Genomic DNA, 23,514 nt, shown 5'->3' on the forward strand with positions numbered 1-23,514 from the left:
TTTTGAAATCAGCAACATATAGATTAGCTAAATCAGGGGTCATAGAAGCCCCCCATGGCTGTCCCTTTGATTTGTAAGTAAAAATTTTCATCGATGTAAAAAAAATTTGTGGCAACGCTATGGTGGCTAAAGTAATGATAAATCTGTTAGGCGTGCGTGTGTTTGTCTCTATTTCTTAAGGTTTGTGCTATAATATCAATAGCCTCTGTCTAGGGTATATCGGTGTATAAATTTTCGATGTCAAGAGTTACTAAATACACATTTTCGAGATCTCCATCAAATTCACCTAAAAGTGAGACCATATGTGATGAATCACAAACATATGATGTAATATTTGGAACAAACAGATGTAGGAAATGGTTCACAAAATCTGACAGAGGTTCTAGAACAGAACCGTTGCCAGAAATAATCAGTCTGCCAGGGGGTTCAGTTAGAGACATATGTATCTTAGGGAAAATATAGATAGTCGGAATGACAGGATGTTCATTTATCAAAAACATTTTTTCTTTCAGTATAATCATACCTGCTGAATAAGCATTTTCTGTTAGTTCCTTTATCTCTCTCATTAATCTCTCAGTAAGATCATGATCAAGAAGTGTGTAAAAATGTTCATCATTGACCTGTCTATAAACTTCCCTTATATATTGAGTTCTATCAAAAATCACTATTTCTCCCCCCTTTATCGGCAGGCTTAATGATTATGTCTTGATTAGATTTTAATTCTTTAATGCCTTTAATTTCTTCAGAGGTCAGATTTTGATTAACCCACTTGTAGTTCTTGCTGTGTTCAAGTTTTTTAATGTTGCAAAGAATGCATTCATTGAAAGTCATAATAAGGAGGTCGATTTGTCCAGGTGGAATCCATTTGGATCTTTTTCTCAAAAATGACTAATCAGAGGAGGAAGTGTTATTTTAATTGTTTGAAAAATAATGACAGATTTGAATCCACTCATGTAGTAATTCTTCACAAATGCTCCAAATGGTGCCGGCAAAACGATATCAATCTATACAGGTAAAGCAATGTCACACATCAATGAATTGTGGTGTGAACCCAACACAGTCTATGTTTGAGCTCTGAACACCTTCTTCAGGGGTCCTAAAGAAATATGTGCATATGTAAATGCATTGATTAAGTAAAAGACATGGAATGTGAGTAAGGAAGTGAATGTGAATAAAAGTGAAAATTACATATAGTGAATATGTCTGAAATGAATCATGCATTACTGTTTCTGTGATGTTGTATCATATACAAAGTCTTGCTTCTTTGTGGTTCAGTTTAACTTTTGTCTACATATTTCTATTTTTATTTTGTAATTACATATTCCATACTGGGTGAGGGTGTTTCTGTGTTCTGTGTATATAAAAGACATGGTTTACTGTTAGCATTGACTTTGTAGGATCGATCAGAACTAGTCTGGCTTGTTTAGTTATACAATGGATTTATTGATGTTCTACTGCTCACTAAAGTGGTTAAGATGCTGTCTTTTCCTAGGTACACTCTTGTTGTGCGATGTGTAGATTATTACTAAAAATCATAGTTTTTTCATATAGAGGAGGGGGTGTTCAAAAATAACGGGCCCCAGATGTCACATATGCCATGTACGCCACTGGCTGTTCCACTACTCTCCTGGGATGTCTTTGTGGCTGGTCTAGTAAGTCTACTAGCCCCCAGATATCCCAATGGCTTGTTTTTGTGCATTTTTCCTTTAAAAGTTTTTTGTTTGAAAATAGCTCTTAAAGAAAGACACATGAAGCACAATATCTGGTTTTAAGAAAGATTTGGACAAGTTCCTTGAAGAAAAGTCCATAGTCTGTTATTGACAAAGACACAGGAGAAGCCACTGCTTGCCCTGGATTGGTAGCATGGAATATTGCTACACATTGGGTTTTGGCCAGGTACTAGTGACCTGGATTGGCCACATGAGAACGGGTTACTGGGCTTGATGGACCATTGGTCTGACCCAATACGGCTATTCTTATGTTCTTGTGTTCAAACCAAAAAGATAATATAACACTAGAACCAAGACTTCTCAGAATCAATATCCAAAGGAGAAGTAAGAAAAGATTCAGATACAATAAAGTAAATGCATTTATACATACACTCAGATATGTGTAATCCGACCAAGAGCCGTGGCTCCTATAGCCGAACTCACCCTCCCATCACTGTGTATGACTATAATGACTATTACTCTTCAAAATGGTTCTTTTACCACCACTATACATAGAAAGCAAACTGATCGCAATACTCTACTACAATACGACAGCTTCCATCCTAGGCATTTGAAAAACAACATCACTACGGGACAGTTTCTCAGACTTAGAAGGCTATATTCTACACATCAGGATTTTGAACATAAATCTCAAGATCTCGCTGCAAGATTCTTAGAGCGTGGTTATCCTGGCCCAGTTATAAAGAAAGCATACAAAAGAGCTTCCAATGTCTCCCGCACTATGCTCCTGTCTTCACAACAACACCACCAGGATTTGTCATTAGTATGCGTTTTGCCTCATTCCAAACATGCTTTTCACATTAAATATATTATTAAACATCATTGGAGCGTAATGCAGTACCATCCTGAATTTGAAGATCCCCCAAGATTTGCCTTTTCTAAGGGACCCAATTTGAGACAGCAGTTAGTACATTCTCAATACATCCCTTCAGGAGTCCCGCGTACCAACACTGGTCATCAACCATGCGGTCACTGTAAATTTTGCCAGTACAGTGTCCCCCTTTCAGAGCTTGCCCTCCCCAATTGGGTGAAAAAGAAAGCCAATTTTTCGACATCTAATTGTGATACCCAGGGAGTAATATACATTATTCAGTGTCCTTGCCTATTATTTTACATAGGACAGACTTCTCAGCAAAATTCGTACTAAAAAATTGGAAGCCCCCCTTGTCCAGTACTGGTCAGATAAACAACACGCTGTTGAAGATCTACGTTTCTCTGTCATAGAAGTACCTCAACTTTTGAGGGGTGGTGATCTTTCACGTATTTTATGGGTTAAAGAACAACGGTTAATCCTCAAACTACATACCCTTCACCCTGATGGACTTAACAGTGAAATCGAATGGCAAGCTTTTCTATGATATATTTTGACACATTTTGGTATATATTTTTTATTGTTCTTATTTTTTCATCTTTTTCACTCATTTTTTTCATTTTTTATTCATATGTTTTCTTTTCTTTTTTCAGTTTTTCGATCTCAGTATTTTTGCACTGTTAACCTAGTTTCTCTGTATCTTGCTCCCCCTGGTGGCCTATCCTTAGTATGACCACTTGTTTAACAATTTTTCCAGTCGGCCCGTTTTTTTCACAAGACGTATCAGTGCAGCTCAGCTGATCTGTACGCAGTTCCGTTTTTCACGGCACTACGTCATTTTTGCCTTTGACATTTAAACTCGGCGTTTGTTTGCCGCCATACCTTTGAAGGCTTAGAAGTGACTTCAATTTATGGCAAGTACATTTTCTTGTGTTGCTTTTTAGAGCTTTCTTTTTAGACAATGATATGTAAGCAGTTTGTATTAACCTTAAAACCTTGTTTTTTTATCTTTCTTCACTCTAGTAAAATAAAATTTTTGTCTACATCACCTAGCAACTATTTCTTTGGCATTTGAAACTACCAACACCTCTTTTGGGTTCCTTGAAAAAGATCCTCGAAACATGGTCCATGTCGGGACCTACTAACACCCCTTTAAGTTAAGTAGGAATTGTTTTTCCTTTCATTGCCACTGAAAAATACTTTTATTATTTAAGAAGCACCCAATATTATTAGCATTATAGTCATACACAGTGATGGGACGGTGGGTTCGGCTATAGGAGCCACGGCTCTTGGTCGGATTACACATATCTGAGTGTATGTATAAATGCATTTACTTTATTGTATCTGAATCTTTTCTTACTTCTCCTTTAGATATTGATTCTGAGAAGTCTTGGTTCTAGTGTTATATTGTCATTGAGTTTGATCTCTCAGCCCTGCATTCTTTCAGAGCATTTTCCTCACCACCTACTATTTTCGACTTAGTCTGCAAACCAAAAAGATAGACATTTTTTGGTTTGAAAATGACCATGTTTAAGACTGGATTTTTGAATTTTTTTTTTTAACATCCAAAATTGGATTTGGACATTATGTCAAAAATGCCCCTCCACAGTTCTTTAGTTTAGAAAAGAGATGGCTGAGGGAAGATATGATAGAGACCTGCAAAATTCTGAGTGGAGTAGAATGGATAAACATAAATAGATTACTCTTTCAAAAAAAGAACAAAGTATAGGGAACACTTCATGAAGCTACATGGTAATAATTTTTAAAACAAATAGGGGAAAATATTTTTTTACTCAATAAATAATTAAGCTCTGGACCTCATTGCCAGAGGATGTGATAAGAACAATTAATGGGTTTAAATGGGTTTAAAAAAGGTTTAGACAAGTTCATGGAAGTAGTCCCCATAAACTGCTATTAAGGTAGACAACAAGGAAAGCATCTGCTCAACCCTGGGATTGGTAGCATGGAATCTTGCTACTTCTTCAGATTCTGCCAGATCCTTGTGACCTAGATTGACTACTGTTGTAAGAAGGATACTGGGCTAGATGGGCCTTCAATCTGACCCACCTAGTATGGCAATTCTTATAGTCTCATGTTTCCTGAGAAAGTCTTTTTTCCTAAAACATTGATGTTGGCTCATTTTATGAAGATTATGTCTTGTTGACAGAATGGGATTGTAAAATCTGACAGAGGATAATTAAAGTATTTGAAAAATAACACTATCCTGAAATTTTGATTATTTCATAAGAAACTGTATGTGGAGATTAGTAATAAAATGTGCTAAAGTAATAAAAGACAATTAATTGAAATATAATTAATGGTATGGAGCTGTGGTGCACAAACCATATTTATAAAAGGCATTGATGTAAATTAAGCCACTTTTGATATCTTTTCTGTTGTCACAGGGAACCCCTGATGAAGGCAAAGGAATCCTTGAAGTGCCCCAGAACTGATGACCAAAGTCGGGAATTGTTCCAGGAGAAAACAGTAGATAAACCTAAAATTCCTCCTAGGGTACTGCCAAGAAAGAAAATGCCTTTGCATAGAAGGAGGTAGGGACTCCTCATACCTGTTTACCTTTTTCTAAGCAGCAAGTGAAAAGTAAGGTAACAGGACTACAAATCCCATCAGGCCAAGGGCAGAGAATTCCTTAAGCCAAGACTGGAACAACTCCAGTGCCTAGCAAACCCAGAACTGATTTGAGCCAGCTCAACAAGCACTTGAGCTCAGAAGCAGCCAGAACTAAGGGCACACCTGCACTCCAGCACAGGCAGTTAGCCACTGAGAGAGAAAAGGGTGGGGCTCCTAGTTGCAGCCACACATTGAGCCACCCAGGAGGAACCCAGCAGAGACATAGCAGGGAACCAGACCTTCTCTGCCAGGAAACAGAAGTGCTCCAGAGCCTTATACTCCAGAAGGGCAGGGAGGACCTCAGGATTGGGAAGATTTTGTTGAGGACTCCTACACAAACAAAAATGATATAGAAATGAATGAAGCTCACAGTATGAAAGAAATGAGTGAGGATTTTCCATACACTACTGACCCTGATTTAATAGAGTAGGGCTGAGGCACAGTAAGAAAAGTCTGGAGTTTATCAAGGGGAAATTATTGGTGAATGATTCCAGATTAGCCAAGCTGTATTATTTAAAGCCTCTGGCTGAAAGAGAGGTGTTTTGTGGTTGGTTGTTTTTTTTTTTTTTGCCACTTGTATGGAACTTGCACGAAAAACTGCACAGCCTAAATCCAAGCAGGACTGGGTTTGTTTTTTCTGTGATATTGTTTGGGGGGCAGTGCATGAAAATTAGTTACCTAAGGCACTGAGGGTCACAAGACACTGAGGAACTCTTTATTCAAAATCTAGTGGGATCTTGGTTTCATGGGTTACAAAATATACAGGGCAGGTACAGATCCCAACACCTCTGGGGGTATTTTTGGTTAATAAAACCCCAAGGTGGAATTTTCTTCAGTGAAAGGACTTGCAAGAAGTTATAGCAGCAAGTGTTTTGAACAGGCCGGGTGGAAAACAGTGGCCAAGCCAGGAAGGGCCTAGCCCAGTGTGGCAGATGTAGGCCTGAGAGCCTCAGAGGCAGCCATTAAAAAGGCTGAATTAGTAGCCAGTGGATGGCAACAAACCAAATAAAGGAAACAAATGAATTGTTTTGTTTGTATTTTGTGCAAGGACTATTGTTTGCTTGTATTTTTGGAACTCTCTTTTGAATTGCTACTACTTGAGTTAAATACATCAAGTCTGGTGTGAAATAAATATTTCTTTTGTGGCACGCAAGTGCACTATTTTTTTTAACTTTATTGCAGTCCTTCCCATCTAAGATGATCAATTATTTTTTTCATCAAACGGGACATCTATTAATTTTCTGTCCCACCCCCAATTTCTTCCATTCATTTTTCATGTACACACAATATCTTATTAATTCATAATAGTAATTAGAAAATAAAATAAAAACACAAAGCACACTGTACGCAGAGAAAATGTTAATTATCATTTACGAGTTTCGGATATTTTTCAAAAATGTCCAGGCAGATGACTTTAAAATATGCACTGTCACCTCAGTAACTATAGAAAAATAGACAAATATAGTGCAAAATATAAACAGCAGATATAAATTCTCAAAACAGACACATTTTGATCACTAAATTGAAAATAAAATCATTTTTCCTACCTTTGTTGTCTGGTAATTTCATGAGTCTCTGGTTGCACTTCTGTACATCCAATATTTCTTTCTTTCTTTAGCCCCCATCCCCTTTGGGTCCAGGTCTCTCTCTTTCTTTCTCCAGCCCCATCCCCTTTGGGTCCAGGTCTCTCTCTCTTTTTCTTTCTCCAGCCTCATCCCCTTTGGGTCCAGGTCTCTTTCTCTCTTTCTTTCTTTCTCCAGCCTCATCCCCTTTAGGTCCAGGTCTCTCTCTCTTTTCCCTCTGTTACCCTCCCCAGATCCAGTGTCAGTTCTCCTTTGTACCTTTGTTCCAGGTCTCCCTCCTCTGTTATGATCTTGCATCTCCCTGTTCTTCCTCAGGGTCTCTCCCCTGCTGTCTGAACCTCCCATAGTCCTGCATCTGCCTCCTGTCTTTCCCCTTTGATCCAGGCCTTTCTCTCTCTCTAGCCTTTCTAATCTGCTTACAACCCCCCCCCCCTTTCTGTGCCTCTTTCTCTCCTTCCTTCCTTCCTCCCTCCCTCCTTCCTATGTCCCCCTCACTGCCTTCCAGCCTATTTCCCACCCCCTCCCCCGAAGACAGCCAGCAAGCCTACCTCCCTCCCTCCGTGCCACACCGAAGCCAGCCAGCCTGCCTGCCTGTCTGCCTCCCTCCCTCCCTCCGTAGCCTGGCCTCCGAAGCCTCCCTCTGAAGCCTGCACTTATAGTTTCATCCTTCTTCAGATCTCTACCGCAGATTCTTCTGCTCCCCCCACCCGTCCGCCGCCGCAGCCAGCTGCTGCTTCCCACCTGTCACCACCGCAACAACCACAAGAAAGGAAGGTCCAGGCGCTGGCCCAGAAACCTTCTCCCCGACGTCAATTCTGACTCAGAGAGGAAGTTTCGGGCCAGCCAGGCGGTGATTGGCTGGCTCAGAATTTCCTCTCTGACATCAGAATTGACGTCGGGGAGAAGGCTTCTGGGCCGGCGCCTGGACCTTCCTTTCTTGCGGTTGTTGTTGCAGTGGGTGGGGAAGCAGAGAGAGAGTCCATTGTCCTGCGATCACCTGTCCCGTTGTCCCCACACACAGCTTCAGGATGCCGTCTCTGAGAATGAGACATTTTGGCATCCCGAAGCTGTGTGTGGGGATAAAGGGACAGGGAATCTGAAAAAGGGACAGTCCCATTCTTTGACTGGGTAACAAGACAACTGGATGCCGGGGAGGCTCTAGACGTTGTGTATTTGGATTTCAGCAAAGCTTATGATAGCGTCCCGCACCGCAGGTTATTGAATAAGCTGAAATCACTAGGATTAGGGGGGACACTAACTGCATGGGTTAAGGATTGGCTCAGCGGTAGACTTCAGAGGGTGGTGGTAAACGGTACCCCCTCCAAAATGTCAGATGTGGCCAGTGAAGTGCCACAGGGCTCGGTCTTAGGCCCGATCCTATTCAACATATTCATAAGCTTTATGACCCAAGGGCTTAGAGGAAAAGTATCATTGTTCGCCGACGACGCCAAACTATGCAACATAGTAGGTCAAAACACTTTGCCAGATAGTATGACGCAGGACCTACTACTATTGGAACAATGGTCATCGACTTGGCAGCTCAGCTTCAATGCTAAAAAATGTAAAGTAATGCACCTGGTTAGAAGAAACCCGTGCAGAATTTACACACTGAATGGCGAGACCTTAGCTAGGACCACAGCAGAACGTGATTTAGGAGTTATCATTAGTGATGACATGAAAACTGCCAATCAAGTGGAAAAGGCTTCCTCCAAGACAAGGCAAATGATGGGTTGTATCCATAGAGGTTTTGTCAGCAGGATGCCAGAAGTCATAATGCCGTTGTATAGATCCATGGTGAGACCTCATCTATAATATTGTGTTCAATTCTGGAGACCACATTACCGGAAAGATGTGCTAAGAATTGAGTCGGTTCAGCAAATGGCCACCAGGATGGTCTCGGGGCTCAAGGATCTCCTGTATGAAGTAAGGCTGAATAAACTGCGGCTGTACTCACTCGAGGAACGAAGAGAGAGAGAGGAGACATGATTGAGACGTTTAAATATATCACAGGTAAGATTGAGGTGGAAGAGGATATCTTCTGTCATATGGGCACCCTCGTCCACCAGAGGGCATCTGCTGAAAATCAGGGGAGGGAGATTTCATAGTGATTCCAGAAAGTATTTCTTCACAGAACGGGTGGTCGATCGTTGGAACGGACTCCCTCTGCAGGTGATTGAGGCCAAAAGTATGTCAGAGTTTAAAAGTAAATGGGATATTCACGTAGGATCTCTAAGGATGTAAAGGGGGGTGGGTCAGTAAAATCAAGGGAGTGGGTCATGATAGTGGGCAGACTTGATGGGCTATGGCCCTTTTCTGCCGTCATCTTCTATGTTTCTATGTTTCTATACCTCGCTTTCGCTCGGCCAAGGTCTGTGTGACTTAGGGTATTGGTCCCTGGACACATCCAATCGGCCACACTCAGTCACACTATGTATATCAATATATCTCTGAAAACATGTAGATAGAGGGATATACCCATAAAGCACATACACATTTAAATTTTTTCAGTGAATGTGGGTTCAGAGGATAATTATTTTAGGCTTTTAAAACCCCGTGGAAATTTTATATCCTGGTGTGTACTGATGGAGCTATTGCCACTTTGTATTTTTTTCTGGTTTTTACCTTTGCATAATAAACTTAAAATAGGGACTTTTTGGACATGTACATTGTTCAGTATCAGCAGAAACAAACAGAAGATTAACTTTCTATTATTAACTCACTAGTCTCTTCATGAAGTTAACCTCCTGTCCTGCACACAAGTACTAGACAGTCAGTTTAATCATGAAGCTTATTAACTTTCTCTTAACTATACTTTCACTCTTTAATTTCTGATTGTGACAAAACACAAAAGCAGCAAACTAGCAAGCTTTTTAGGTATGAATTTAGGAGGCATTTCTATAACTTGAGGCCTCATGTAGGTGTGGCAATGTAGCCATATCTAGAATAGTTTCAAATTATTAAGTTTTTGTTAAACCGCTTATCTAAGCAAATCTAGGCAGTATACAATAGAATATTAAAAAATAATAAATAATACAGACATGATTACATGAAGACAAATTGGAAGGAAGGGAAGAAATACAATGTATATATAGGAAAGAGAGGGGGAAGCAGGAGAACCCACATGAGAAGGGAAATAAAATGTGCCGCATGGTTATAAGCATCTTTAAATAAAAAATGGTTTAAGTTTTGATTTAAATTTGGGTAAGGAATCCTGCTGTCTGAGTTGAATAAACAGGGCATTCCATAAAGTTGGTGCTGTTATGAAGAAGACAGATTTATGGGTAGTGTCATAGACGATATTATGCAATGAAGGAACAGATAAGAAGCATTGCTCAGTGGATTGTAAAAGCCTAAAGGTAGAATATGGTATGATCAGTCTATCAATAAAAGCAGGAGAATGCACAGATTTTGTTGTGAATGTCAGAACTAAGATGCTGTTATAGAAAAAGTAGCCAAGATTCCACAAAAAAGCAAGGAGAACACTACACCAAAAATGCAAACAAAAGCTGAAAGAAAAAAGAAAGACATACTACTACACAAAGCAAATAGGAGAAGGATCCCAAGACACAAAAAAGCTATTCCTGTTACTAAAAGAACTCACAGACATCACACCATATCTGACCAATAACAACTCCCCCACTCCCTCAGCCACCTTATTAGCCACATTCTTCAAAAATAAGATCGCAAATATCAGAGCCACGTTTAATGGAAATCTCAACTTCCCCCACAAAGAAAGAATCGATAGCAGCAGACAGAGCCTGGTCCTATTTCTCACCTATACAATGATCAGACCTCAACAAACTATATAACAAATACAGTCACTCAGCCTGTGACTTTAACCACTGCCCACCATACCTATTGAAAACCTCCAGGACGCTATTCCGCACTCTGCTCCTACAATGGGTACAAACCCTACTCACAGATGGCCAGTTCCCACAAAACCTCAGCGAAATCATCATAACTCCAATCCTAAAAGACCCCAAAGGAGCAACGGACCAACCACCCAACTACAGACCCATAGCCTCAATCCCACTTTATGTTAAACTAATGGAAGGCCTAGTAGCTAAAGCCCTAAACGTATACCTAGAAAACCACAACTTACTCCACCCCACACAGTCTGGCTTCAGAACCAACTACAGCACTGGGACCCTACTAGGAACATTCATGGACATTGCGAGACAACACCTCAGCACAGGCAAGAAAATGATGACCATACAACTAGACTTCTCCGCAGCCTATGATCTAGTAGACCACGACATTCTCTTACAAACTCTAGACTCAATAGGAATTACAGGAAAAGTACTAACATGGTTTAAAGGATTCCTACAATCCAGAACTTATAAAGTTAAAACAAACAAAGAAAAATAAGAACCATGGTCCAACCTATTTGGAGTGCCACAAGGATCACTCCTGTCTCCCACACTCTTCAACCTATACATTGCCTCCCTAAGCTCCTACCTAGACAAACTAGGCATTACCTCCTACAGCTACACAAATGATATCACCATACTCCTCCCCTTTGACCAACATGAGCCCTCCATGATAGGCACAATACACGGAACACTTGAAACAGTAGTAACATGGATGAAAGAACACAAACTAAAACTTAACCCGGACAAAACAAACTTCATCCTCCTTGAAAACAGCAAAACCCCAACCTTGACTAACCTAGTAATAAACTCGATCTCATACCCCATTCAACCCACGCTAAAACTCCTCGGAGTGCTAATAGACAGAAGCTGTGCCATGCAACCACAAATCAAAAAAATAATTTGCCACTATGAGAAACCTAAGACAAGTTTGAAAATTATTTGACAGAAAACAATTCCAATTCATGGTTCAATCACTAATCCTAGGCCTTAGACTACTGCAACATACTATACCTCCCCTGCCCAGCAACAACGATGAAACAACTTCAAACAATACAAAACACAGCACTAAGACTTATCTATTCATTGAAAAAATACAACCACATCACAGAGGCATACCAAGACTCACACTGGCTCCCAATACAAGCCAGAGTACACTTAAAATTCCATTGCTTGCTATTCAAAGCTATAAACGGAAAAAGCCCTACCTATTGGAACAATCGACTAATTCATTCCACCTCAAACAGACACAGGAGAACCCACATAATATTCACACACCCGCCAACCAAAAATGTCAATCTACTGGCCACCAAGCAGCGAAACTGGACCGACAACTCACCAATCTGCTGACTTTGACCACAGACTACAAAACCTTCAAAAAAGAAACAAAAACCCTACTCTTCAAAAAAATACATAAAACCAATATAACACAACCAATAATGTTCCAAACTCCTCTTGCATTACCAACTACTCCTTAGCAAATTAGAAAATGTTCAAACTATTCCTTAAGTACTTCTTAATATCTTATCAATATGTACTTCTTAAGTTTCTGGATTTTGAGAACTGTGATATGATCTCTGCGTTTTGATTTCTGCATTAATGAATTATGGATTGATGTACTATTGGGAATTTTTGTTATATGAGAAGAGCACTGAGCACTTTGGATTTACAGAGAGTACAGAACACTTTGGACTTGCAGCTGAGTTCAGGACTTTATGAAAAACTTTTCAACGAAGATAAGTACTTCTCTACTCCTACTATTGAAAACTGTTGTTTTTGCTGCTATTTGAATTGTTATTTGAATTGTTCACTGATTTAGGGGGGAGGAGTGCTTAAAGTTTGATCAGGTAGAGTCCTGCACTTATTTTTAAATAGAGTTGGTTGTTATTTAATACGATGTATTAAACATTTTTCATTATAAAATTAATTGTTTTTGATTCTCTCGCTAGAAGAATATTGTATTTAAAACAAGAGAATCTTGTTTATATTGATTAAATACTCCCATTTATAGTGAGTGTGTTGATACTTCTTAATATCATAACAATTTTTATGTAATCCGCCTTGAACCGCAAGGTAAAGGCGGAATAGAAATCACTAATGTAATGTGATGTAATACTTGTGTAAACCTGAATTGGTGTGCCTAAATTTATATATGACCATAAATGACAGATTAATGACAAAAGTATAAATGGTCATGGCTAAGGTCACCATGCAAAGTGCATAACTTATAATATTCTATAAGTTAGCACATAAATTGGAGACATACACATGCTTTGCCTACATATACACCTTATTGTAGTTGCACACTATGAGGCTCATAATAAAAAAACAAACATACAGAAAGTGACCTAAGTCAGTACTTGGACGATCAAAAAGACAGATTGTATTATCTGTAAATTGAAAGATTTGTTCATCGCTTAGATATCTGAGTAAGCGATTAATCAAATACTTAATAAACTTGAAACTTGTACCGATAATCAAAGATGGTTTTAGATGTATCTAAAACCAGCTTAGGCCTTTACCCTGTCTCTGTACACCTAGAGCGAAAAAGGGCGTTTTTGGAGTAGTGGAAAGGGCGGGAGGTGGGCCTACCTAGACTTAATCGTCTGGCAGCCATAACCAACCATACATTTTGACTTAGAGCAAGTTAAAACAGGTATAAGTTCCGAATAGGGGCCGCTGAGTTGATCACGGCTGCTGCGATCAGCTCAGCAGCCCAGGCAACCTGTAACCCCCACTCCGGACTGGTAACATTTGTGGCAGGAAAGATGCCTAATCTCTCCTGCCGTGATCCCTCCCACCGAACCTCGTAATTACCAGCAGGAGGGAACCCCAACCCGCCTGCTGACAACCTCCCCGAAACCCTGAACCACCTCCTGGCAGGAGGGAGCCCATGCCCTCCTGCTGAAAGGCAAGCACCCCTGACCTTTGAACCCTGAACCAGGAGGAGGGAGCCTAAGCCCTCCTGCCAGATAAACTCCCCCCGAACTCCGCGATCATCAACGGAAGGAGGGAGCCCAAGTCATCCTGCCAGAAAACTTCCCCTCGAACCCCTATCCCCCTGACTGATCATTTTCTTGAAATACAGTGGAACCTTGGTTTACGAGCATAATTCATTCCAGAAGCATGCTCGTAAATCAAATTGCTCGTATATCAAAGCGAGTTTCCCCATAGGAAGCAAGGGAAACTCGCTTTGATTAGTTCCACCTCTTCCTCCCCCCCAGGCTACCGGCGCTGCTCCATCACCCCCCCACACACACACACATACACACACACTCAAACCGGCATCGCACCCCCTGCCCGAACGCCCCCCCCCCCCACGAGAAATGTATCGCACCCCCGTGCTGGAAGCGGCATCCGCCCGCCCGCCACCCAAACAAGCACCTTACCCCATCTGCTGCATGCCGGTGCCATTTAAGGAAAGATCCCGCCTCTTGCCTGGGCTGGGCCTTGAGCATCTGCATATGCTCAAGGCCTTCTGGCTCTCATTCTCTCCGTGATTGTAAAAACCCTGTTTTCTGTTTATTTCATTAATGACCATATTCTAATGTTGCAGATTTAAAAAAAACTCAAACCTTAACTACAGTATCAAACAAAAAAATATCAACACACAGACACTCAAGCACTATTCTGTAAATTGGGACAGCAGAACACTATTTTGTTGAGGGAGCCAAGCTTTTTCCACCAGCCCTAACCAAGATCTGCCCCATCTTTGCTCCCAACCCCAGAATCTCCCATTCCCTATCTAACATCCCATAGTCTCCCCCCCATTCCATGATCAGCATTTCTCTCCTTCCCTATGTTTCAACAACCTCATCTCAATGGTGTCCAGCATCTCTCTCCTCCTCCATCCCACCCTACCTCAGATTTCTCTCTTTTCATATCCCCTCCCCTGGATCTTCATCACCTCTCTCCCCTCCCCCATGGTATCTAGCATTTCTCTCTTTACCCCTCCCTTCTGAGCTGTTAATTTGCTTACCTTTTCCCCTGTAGCAGCGATGCTACAATCTGCAAATAAAAACAGGAATCACAGCCAGCCAGCATGGGACTTTGACTATCTCACCTTCTAACATTCAAACTTGGGAATAGGTAAAACTTGGGCTTCAGTAGGTTATTTCATTATCCTTTTACTTTTTAGTTCAGTACTCTGCTTTTACAGCAAAGTCAGTTTAAGCAATAGTGTAGCCTTTAGAGTCTGTTAGGATTTTTATATAAAAAGAGTTTTAGACTAGATTAGTATGTGAGGTTGCATTTCATAGCATAAGATAAGATCAGATTAGGGCACAGATAGCAGTCGAGGAAAGTCTTTATTTAGTGTTTAACTTCCACCCATTCCTGGCTTGATCTCATATTTATAGTTCCTTAAACCAATTAGAAGACTAAAGAAGTCATTAGCTAGTAATTAGCTCTTAAGAAATTACATTACTAAATAATAATAAAAATTAAACATTACCATAACATAACATATAACTAGCAATCTTAGGGGAACTTAGTATACATATTCCAGCTTCCATAGCAACTTAACCAATATTAAGATGCAGGTAGCAATCCAGCAGCTATCTAATCTTTTGCACTGTGTCACATGTTAGATTATCTCCCAGTTGGTGAGAGGTCTTATGTATGTGCTCGGTACAAAAAGCTCCTACACTCAGGAAACAGGTCCGGTCTCTTGAGGCTAGAGTAGCAGACTTGGAGGAGCTGAAGGAGACAAGGAGGTACATAGAGGAGACCTATAGGGACATTGTAGAAAAGTCCCACCTCCAGTCTGGCAGCCTTTGTGCTGCCTCGGAGGAAGGAGGTCTTCTTAAAGGAGAGCATCACCCTATCCTCTCACACCGAGGATGTGTCTCCAGGGGCTTCTGCCCAGGAGGGAAGGGTTAGGATGGCCGTTATAGTGACAGATTCGATCATTAGGCATGTTAGATAGCTGGGTAGCTAGTAAATGTGAATCAGTAAATGTGGTCTAGATCAGTGTTCTTCAACCTTTTTACACCTGTGGACCGGCGGAAATAAAATAATTATTTTGTGGACCGGCAAACTACTAAGACTGAAATTTTTTTTAAAAAACCATCGCCGCCCTGTCCCCGCGAGCTCGGTCCCACAAACCATCTGATCCCATCCGCACAAGCCTCAAATAGTTATGATTTTATATTGTACATATTTTATTAAAGTATAAAAAGAAACAATATTCTATACAATTGTCATTTTATAAATACAAATAATACAGAGCAAGGATCAACAAACCCCCTGTCTCCCCTTCACATATATCCCCTCTACTATCAAGAAAACTGAATAAGCCAAATTTCTCTAATCTTTCGCTGTATGGCAGCTCCTCCAACACCTTAACCATCTTAGTCGCTCTTCTCTGGACCCTTTCGAGTAGTAGTACCGTGTCCTCCTTCATGTACGGTGACCAGTGCTGGACGCAGTACTCCAGGTGAGGGCGTACAGCGTCATGATAACCTTCTCTGTCTCTTCAGTCCAGCATCTGCCCCTTCCATTCACTGTCTGTCTTTCCCTGCCATTTCTCTTCCCCCCCCCCAATTTGGTCTGGCATACATCATCTTTCTTCTGTTTCCCTCATGGTCTGGCATCTCTGTCCTTCCCTTCCCCCTGTGGTTTTTAGCATCTCTCTCTTCTCATTTCCTCCACTCAGATCTGATATCGTTCTCTGCTCTCTCTTCCCTTTTCTTCTCTGGTCTTCCTTCTCTATTTTCTGCCTCCATCTAAATTAAATTCTTTCTTACTATTTAGTCCTGTTTCCCTCTTTTCACTGTGTCTACCCACAGTTTGTCACCCCTCCATTATCTTACTATTTTCTTCCCCCTTTATTTAGCTCCTCCTTCCATCCAGTATGTGTTCTTTCCCCACTTCCAATTCAACATCTGCTCTCCCCTCTCAACTGACATCCATCTGCCTTCTGCTCTCTCTCCCTTCTTCTCACTTCCATCATCTGTCTCCTTCTCTCTCTCATCTCCTCCATTCCATCATCTGCCCCTTCTCTCTCTTCCCCCCCCCAACTTCCATCATCTGCCCCCCTTCCCCTCACCTTTGCGGGTCACTTTCTTTCCCCTGAGGGTGGTTCATGTCAGAGGGGAAGCTTTGGCCGAGCATAACTGCTTGCAAGGAACAGTGGAACTTACTTGATGTCATGCTGGGGCCCGTTGCCGTTTGAAGAAAAAAAAAAAAAGGGACCTCCAAAGGTGAGAGGAAGGGAAACCTCCAGGACAGCTGCTCTTTGCCCTCCTTCAGCAGCCCAAGAGTCTTTAGGCAAGCGGCAGCTCTGTGTGCTTTTAACTTCGGCACAGAGCTGCCTCTAAGCAGTAGTTTAGCGCGGTTTCATGAGGCAGCCTCGGGGCCTTTGCTAGGCCGGCCCACATCGCATCATCGAAGCGGGCCGGCCTAGCAAAGGCCCCGAGGCTGCCTCATGAAACCGCGCTAAACTACTGCTTAGAGGCAGCTCTGTACCGAAGTTAAAAGCATACAGAGCTGCCGCTGCTGGTCGGGAGGTGCGAAGACAAGGCAGGAAGCATACGCTGCAGGAGTCCCGGCGAAGGCAGAAGTCCCGGCACAGCGACGGCAACAGGAAGTTGCAAGTCAGCTGACGTCGGCACTTTTCGTTGCGGCGGGGACCCGAGTCCTTCGCGGACCGGCAAGATTTTTTTGCGGACCGGCACCGGTCCGCGGACCGGCGGTTGAAGAACTGTGGTCTAGATGAATCAGAGAAACTCAAACAAATCTCTAACACTGGAAGATGTAATGGATCAATCTGACAAATTGAACAGTAGCAAATTGCCTGGACTGTATGGTATACATCCAAGAGTGCTGCTAGAACTGAAAAATGAACTTGCAGAGCTATTATTAGTAACTTATAATTTTTCTTTAAAATTCAGCATAGTACCGAAAGACTGGAGGGTGGCCAACATGGCGCCAATTTTTTAAAAGGGTCCCAGAGATGATCTGAGAAATTATAGACCAGTGAGTCTGATGATGGTGCTGGGAAAAATGGTAGAGACTATTATAAAGAACAAAATGACAGAACATATACTGTACATAAGCATGGATTAATGAGAGGAAGCCAGCATTGATTTAGTCAAGGGAAATCTTGTCTCACCAATCTACTGCATTTCTTTGAAGGGGTGAATGAACACGTGAATAAAAGTGAGCTGGTTGATGTGTATTTGGATTTTCAAAGGCGTTTGACAAAGTACCCCATGAAAGACTTCTGAGGAAATTAGAAAGTCATGAGATAGGAGGTAATGTCCTATTATGGATTAAGATCTAGTAAGACAGAAACCAGAGAGTAGGTTTAAATGGTCAATATTCACAATGGAGAAGGGTAAATAGTGGGATTCCCCAGGGGTCTGTGCTGAGACCGCTGCTTTTTAATATATTTAACAATGATCTAAAGATAGGAATAACTAGTTTGTTTGTTTATTTATTTATTTCGATTTATATTCTGTTCTCCCAGGAGCTCAGAACGGATTGCAACAAAGAACATACAAAGTAGCTTAATGGTAGGATTGGCTACAAAACATGGTGTATATAAGAGAACCGATATAAAGGGGAGGCTGAATGCTAGTGGCTATTCAGCTGAAGAGGAAGACCCTCATTGCTCTCCGGAATTCCATTAGTGAAGTCAGCATTCTTGTCTGTGTAGGCAGTTGGTTTCATATCCGAGGGATAAAGTGACTGTAGGAGCACTTATGAGTTGATTCCATCTGGAGAAATCCTCCCAGGGGGAATGCATAGTCGCCTTTCTGCTTCTGAGCATAGGGGGTGATTGGGGGTGTTCTGGTGTAGCTTGGATATAATGTAGGTAGGGGTTATGTTGTGGAATCTTTTGTGAGCTATTACAAGGGCTTTGAATATGCAGTGTTTGTTGACAGGCAGCCAGTGTTCTGCTTGGAGCGCTAGTGAGGTGGGGTTGTGGGAGTCAAGGCCATATAGTGGGCGGATCTCTGAGTTTTGGACCCGCTGGAGGCGTTTGAGTTCTTATGCGTTTATTCCATTAAGTAGGGAGTTACAGTAGTCCATTCTAGAAAGTACATAATGTGACAAACCCAGGTCTATTTCGGGTCTTACCCACAATAAACCCAGATCCGTTCCTGGTTTTGTCCCAGTGAGCAGGAATGTGCACAAGCCACCTAGGTGCAGGAGAGCGGGTCAGGTGACTGACAAATTAATTAATCAAGCTGACTCTAGCTCTGATGGGGAAATGGAAACAACAGAAACAGGGCAGGATAAGTGTGAAAGGTTCACTCTAGGCAAACCTCATCCTGACACTGTTAAATCCCTCAGGAAATTTGAACAGCCAGTTAAAACCAGGGCTAGAAAGTATCCCGTTTGTGAAAGCAGCAAGCCAGTTAGTGGGTGGAAAACCCTGCCCCCACAGTCTCAGAAGGGGAGTGGTTTTCCACCAGATATAATGAGCCTGCTGAGAACAGAGAGGGGGAAGCAGCCATGGGAAGCCAGACTCACGAGGCACCCGGTAGAGGAATACCCAGGAGGGTATGATGCTGGAGAGAGCCAGACTCTCTCAGACTGGCCCATGCTAGAGGCAGATGATGCAGCTCATACCAGGGAGCCTTGGGAGCAGCCAGAGGAGGAAGCAATGGACACCCAGGCAAGCCAGGCATGCACTGAAACTCAGCCATTGCCTATGGAAATATAGTGAGTTTAAACCTGGATGTTTTCTCATGCTGATCATTCCTCTGTGCTGCTAGGGAATTTGAAAGTTTAGAAACTTCAGTTCTAAAACTCTCCCTGAAAGCTTAAAGGCAGAAGTTTTCTTTAAAACCCTGAAGTATATAACATGGTCTGAGTGTTTGTATTTCCTGGCTGATTGCCAAGCTGAGCCAGCACATTGTTTTCTCTCAGCTGTGGCTAATCCCCAGTGCACTATTGCAGAGAAGGGAAACGTACATGTGTTATTAAAGACTTGTGATATATCAATAATTTTTGGAACATACAAATGAAATGTTTGGATAAAAGAATATTGATTTAAAAACACTGTTGCTCTGGTGAAGAGAACTGTTTGGATAAAAGAATATTGATTTAAAAACACTGTTGCTCTGGTGAAGAGAACTGAGACCCATAAGCTTGCAAGCCCAGAAGCAGGGACTGTTACATAGTAACATAGTAGATGACGGCAGATAAAGACCCGAATGGTCCATCCAGTCTGCCCAACCTGATTCAATTTAAAATTTTTTTTTTTTTTTTTTTCTTCTTAGCTATTTCTGGGCGAGAATCCAAAGCTTTACCCGGTACTGTGCTTGGGTTCCAACTGCCGAAATCACTGTTAAGATTTACTCCAGCCCATCTACACCCTCCCAGCCATTGAAGCCCTCCCCTGCCCATCCTCCTCCAAACGGCCATACACAGACGCAGACCGTACAAGTCTGCCCAGTAACTGGCCTAGTTCAATCTTTAATATTATTTTCTGATTCTAAATCTTCTGTGTTCATCCCACGCTTCTTTGAACTCAGTCACAGTTTTACTCTCCACCACCTCTCTCGGGAGTGCATTCCAGGCATCCACCACCCTCTCCGTAAAGTAGAATTTCCTAACATTGCCCCTGAATCTACCACCCCTCAACCTCAAATTATGTCCTCTGGTTTTACCATTTTCCTTTCTCTGGAAAAGATTTTGTTCTACGTTAATACCCTTTAAGTATTTGAACGTCTGAATCATATCTCCCCTGTCCCTCCTTTCCTCTAGGGTATACATATTCAGGGCTTCCAGTCTCTCCTCATACGTCTTCTGGCGCAAGCCTCCTATCATTTTCGTCGCCCTCCTCTGGACCGCCTCAAGTCTTCTTACGTCTTTCGCCAGATACGGTCTCCAAAACTGAACACAATACTCCAAGTGGGGCCTCACCAATGACCTGTACAGGGGCATCAACACCTTCTTCCTTCTACTGACTACGCCTCTCTTTATACAGCCCAGAATCCTTCTGGCAGCAGCCACTGCCTTGTCACACTGTTTTTTCACCTTTAGATCTTCGGACACTATCACCCCAAGGTCCCTCTCCCCGTCCGTGCATATCAGCTTCTCTTCTCCCAGCATATACGGTTCCTTCCTATTATTAATCCTCAAATGCATTACTCTGCATTTCTTTGCATTGAATTTTAGTTGCCAGGCATTAGGCCATTCCTCTAACTTTTGCAGATCCTTTTTCATATTTTCCACTCCCTCTTCGGTGTCTACTCTGTTACAAATCTTGGTATCATCTGCAAAAAGGCACACTTTTCCTTCTAACCCTTCAGCAATGTCACTTATTGAACAGGATTGGCCCCAGCACTGAACCCTGAGGGACTCCACTAGTCACCTTTCCTTCCTTCGAGCGACTTCCATTAACCACCACCCTCTGGCGTCTGTCCGACAGCCAGTTTCTGACCCAGTTCACCACTTTGGGTCCTAACTTCAGCCCTTCAAGTTTGTTCAACAGCCTCCTATGAGGAACTGTATCAAAGGCTTTGCTGAAATCCAAGTAAATTATATCTAGCATATGTCCTCGATCCAGCTCTCTGGTCACCCAATCAAAAAATTCAATCAGGTTCGTTTGGCACGATTTACCTTTTGTAAAGCCATGTTGCCTCGGATCCTGTAACCCAATAGATTCAAGGAAATACACTATCCTTTCTTTCAGCAACACTTCCATTATTTTTCCAACAACTGAAGTGAGGCTCACCGGCCTGTAGTTTCCTGCTTCATCCCTGTGACCACTTTTATGAATAGGGACCACATCCGCTCTCCTCCAATCCCCAGGAATCACTCCTGTCTCCAGAGATTTGTTGAACAAGTCTTTAATAGGACTCGCCAGAACCTCTCTGAGTTCCCTTAGTATCCTGGGATGGATCTCGTCTGGTCCCATCGCTTTGTCCACCTTCAGTTTTTCAAGTTGCTCATAAACACCCTCCTCCGTGAACGGCGCAGAATCTACTCCATTTTCTCGTGTAACTTTGTCAGACAATCTCGGTCCTTCTCCAGGATTTTCTTCTGTGAACACAGAACAGAAGTATTTGTTTAGCACATTTGCTTTCTCCTCATCATTCTCCACATATTTGTTCCCAGCATCTTTTAGCCTAGCAATTCCATTATTTATCTTCCTCCTTTCACTAATATATCTGAAAAAATTTTTATCTCCCTTTTTTACATTTTTAGCCATTTGTTCTTCCGCCTGTGCCTTCGCCAAACGTATCTCTCTCTTGGCTTCTTTCAGTTTCACCCTGTAGTCCTTTCTGCTCTCCTCTTCTTGGGTTTTTTTATATTTCATGAACGCCAACTCTTTCGCCTTTATTTTCTCAGCCACTAGGTTGGAGAACCATATCAGCTTCCTTTTTCTCTTGTTTTTATTGATTTTCTTCACATAAAGGTCCGTAGCCATTTTTATCGCTCCTTTCAGCTTAGACCACTGTCTTTCCACTTCTCTTATGTCCTCCCATCCTAACAGCTCTTTCTTCAGGTACTTTCCCATTGCATTAAAGTCCGTACGTTTGAAATCTAGGACTTTAAGTATCGTGCGGCCGCTCTCCACTTTAGCCGTTATATCAAACCAAACCGTTTGATGATCGCTACTACCCAGGTGAGAACCACTCGAACATTAGAGATACTCTCTCCATTTGTGAGGACCAGATCCAATATCGCTTTTTCCCTTGTGGGTTCCGTCACCATTTGTCTGAGCAGAGCCTCTTGAAAGGCATCCACAATCTCCCTACTTCTTTCCGATTCCGCAGATGGAACATTCCAGTCCGCATCTGGCAGGTTGAAATCTCCCAACAGCAGAACCTCCTCTTTCCTTCCAAACTTTTGGATATCCACAATCAGATCCTTATCAATTTGCTGCGATTGAGTCGGAGGTCTGTAGACTACACCCACGTAGATAGAAGTTCCATCTTCTCTTTTCAGAGCAATCCATATCGCTTCTTCCTCTCCCCAGGTCCCTTGCATTTCGGTCGCTTGGATATTGATCTTTACATAGAGAGCTACTCCTCCACCTTTATGACCATCTCTGTCCTTCCTAAAAAGATTATATCCCGGTATGTTTGCATCCCATCCATGTGATTCACTGAACCATGTCTCTGTGATAGCAACAATATCTAGATCTGCCTCTAATATCAGGGCTTGCAGATCATGAACTTTGTTGCTTAGACTGCGAGCATTTGTGGTCATCGCTTTCCAGCTATTTTTCAGCGATAATCTCCTTTTTCATATGGATTTTTGTGTCGTTTCACTTTCCGTTGCAATTCTGTTGGTAATTACAATGTTATTCGAGTTTGTTTTTTGGAACCTTTATGAGTTTGATGTCATGTGCTGTGAACGCATACTGCACTGCAAGGCTGATGCCTGAATGTTTTTGAATTATGTTACCATTACTGAAATAAAGCTATTTTTGGTTTTTCACATTCTTACCGAAGCCTATATTCTTTGCATGCATGCCTAAAAGTAAGACCTGGAGGATCCCTTAGTAGCAAGGGACACGTGGGACTGGAGTTTTGGTCATTTTCCTGGGGCTTGCAACATCAGCAAGAACCCGGGGTGTGACATTTGGCGTAGATGAGCTGAGCTAGGTCTGGTATGGCTTGATTCTTCAAAGTTGGCGCAGATAGTACAAGGAAGTGGAGACCACTTGTGAGATGTGGGCAGAGAGTGACAACTGGCCATCCAGAATCACGCCAAGGCTTGTGATTCGGCAACTCAACATTCTGTTGCTTTACAGGTTAATGGTGCTGCTAATCACTGGCCAAAAACCTCCAAGTGCAAAATAGTACAAAACTCAAAAAGTGCTCAAATATTAAAGCAAAATTTCTCAATAATCTTATATAGTTTTATGCTTTTAAGCAGGATCTAAAAAAAAACAAAAAACAACCCAGTTATCTCAAATGAAG

The 23,514-nt window shown here is 42.0% G+C and overlaps 1 protein-coding gene across 3 annotated transcripts in view; it reads right to left on the reverse strand.

Annotated features, from left to right (window-relative positions):
* IDUA (alpha-L-iduronidase) overlaps positions 1 to 23,514 on the reverse strand; it is a 353,735-nt gene that overhangs the window by 109,630 nt on the left and 220,591 nt on the right. The window lies entirely within an intron of this gene.

This window comes from Geotrypetes seraphini, chromosome 1, assembly GCF_902459505.1.
Source record: "Geotrypetes seraphini chromosome 1, aGeoSer1.1, whole genome shotgun sequence".
In the NCBI taxonomy this organism is placed as follows: Eukaryota; Metazoa; Chordata; class Amphibia; order Gymnophiona; family Dermophiidae; genus Geotrypetes; species Geotrypetes seraphini.